A 2,216-nucleotide genomic window follows, 5' to 3' on the forward strand; every position below is an offset into this window, starting at 1 on the left:
ATTCATAACCATTATTGAATCAATTCTTGGTTGTGCTCTTTGTTCATGAGGGTCTCAAACCCTAGATGTGATCTTGATGAATCAATGATATCATGCCCTACCTACAAAAGAGTTAGGCAAATACAAAGACATATTTTTGGTATTTTGGTTAGTGAAACGATAAATTACAAGTATGATATAATCACAAAGTGCTTAGTGATCTCTCCCAACACAAACCCAATGAAAGAGGGGTAAGGAGGATGCCAAGGTATGACCTTAATGCTAATGATTATGATGAAATAGCATGAGGGATCTTAAGGAGGATGCCAAGGTATGACCCCAATGCCAAGGTGCACTACGCCAAAAAAGACCTATGAGAGCGCTTTTTTTGGCCTTTAAAAGCGCTTAAAAGCGCTGCCGTAGGTGGCGCTGCTATAGGTTTTAGCAGCGCTTTTTGTTTACTAAAAAGCGCTGCTAAAGGTTGTCAATAGAGAGCGCTTTTTAGTAAAAAGCGCTGCTAAAGGTGGTATATAGACAACCTTTAAGAGCGCTTTTTACTAAAAAGCGCTCTCTATTGACAACCTTTAGCAGCGCTTTTGAGTAAAAAGTGCTCTTAAAGGTTGTCTATATACCACCTATAGCAGCGCTTTTTACTAAAAAGCGCTCTCTATTGACAACCTATAGCAGCGCTTTTTAGTAAAAAGCGCTCTCTATTGACAACCTATAGCAGCGCTTTTTACTAAAAAGCGCTCTCTATTGACAACCTTTAGCAGCGCTTTTTAGTAAAAAGCGCTCTCTATTGACAACCTTTAGCAGCGCTTTTTACTAAAAAGCGCTGTCTTTTCCTCTAGTAAAATAACAAAACGCTGCCTTCAGTTTAAGCCTACCATTTCAACCTGTAATATTTTTTGGGAATAATCCCATAAACCTGTAAATCAAGCCTCTCTAATTCAAGCATTTGGAGTCATAATTCAAGCATTTGTAATTTTTTAAACCAACACAAGCAAACCAACACAAGAATGAACACATTTGGAGTCATAATTCAAGCAAACCAACACAAGGATATATAGGCACTGAACACATTTGGAGTCATAATTCAAGCATTTGTAATTTTTTAAAGCAAACCAACACAAGAATGAACACATTAATCTATCCATGAAATTAAAGATATCACTAAAATTATAAAGAACTATACACAAGTCAAAACTAATACGTTATACGGCCTATTTGGAGTCATAACTAATCTGTTAAAAATATAAAGAACTATACACTTGCCAACCAGAAACCATTCTTCATCAAAGTATTCATGTTATTTTGAAACCATTATATAATTAATCTTTTCTCAATAAAATATTGACACAATTCCTCCTTGATTTGTTCCAACTGCAGTCTCGTGTAATGAGCACACTTGTATTCATCAAAGTACTACATAACAAAACATAATATGCATGATTTAGTTAAAAGTAATAAATAATATGAAATATTCGATAAATATTAAAACAAATCCTAAGTTATAAATCCATACCGTGATTGGAATCTCTATTTGATTCATATTAATGATTTCCCTCATAAACCTCATTACAAAGTATCCGCAATCGATACCGTTGCGCTGTAGAGGACACTACATAGAAAAATAAATAAGAATGTATAGTTATCTTTTCTTATCAAGTAGCATCACTATTATAAGCAAAATTGTGAAAATTAAAGTACCTGCACTTTTATCCACGTAATGTTGCTGGATTTAGTACGTGGTACTCGAGCTTGTCTTTGAGATCGGAACACTTTTATTGATCTAACAAAATAAAAACATATATTTAGAACAATCTCACATAAATATACACGAATATTTAGAACAGTCTCACTTACGTATCAACTAATTGCTTCATATCCGGATAATTTGTCCATTCACCATCTATCGAATTCAGAAAATATACCACTTCTTTTAAAGGATCAATAGCAAGCAACAACCAGTGACACCTATAAATTAAAACAAAAGTTTATATGGAAATTTTTTACGTAAAAGAAACAATTAAAGATTAGAATAAACTTAGAATTAAAATCTAACCCTGAATTATACGGCCAAAGATACAAGTTGTTTGTACTGCTGGCCATGAATCTCTTGACTAAGTACTCTCTACATGAATCCGGTTCCCTACAAATTAATGCTTTGTTGACCAAGGAGGAAGACACGAAACGGAATCTGTTTGACAATTGATCATTCCCGCGCATGAAATTGT

The 2,216-nt window shown here is 34.1% G+C and overlaps 1 long non-coding RNA gene across 1 annotated transcript; it reads right to left on the reverse strand.

Moving 5' to 3' along the window:
* Nucleotides 1–1,204: 1,204 nt before the first annotated feature.
* On the reverse strand, nt 1,205–1,751 carry LOC127093601 (uncharacterized). Its single transcript, XR_007792598.1, has 3 exons — nt 1,690–1,751; nt 1,505–1,600; nt 1,205–1,404 (listed from the first exon to the last, which is right to left on the reverse strand). It is a non-coding gene; the product is annotated as an uncharacterized LOC127093601 (long non-coding RNA).
* Nucleotides 1,752–2,216: the final 465 nt, after the last annotated feature.

The sequence above is a fragment of the Lathyrus oleraceus genome, chromosome 6, assembly GCF_024323335.1.
Source record: "Lathyrus oleraceus cultivar Zhongwan6 chromosome 6, CAAS_Psat_ZW6_1.0, whole genome shotgun sequence".
NCBI classification, from domain to species: domain Eukaryota; kingdom Viridiplantae; phylum Streptophyta; class Magnoliopsida; order Fabales; family Fabaceae; genus Lathyrus; species Lathyrus oleraceus.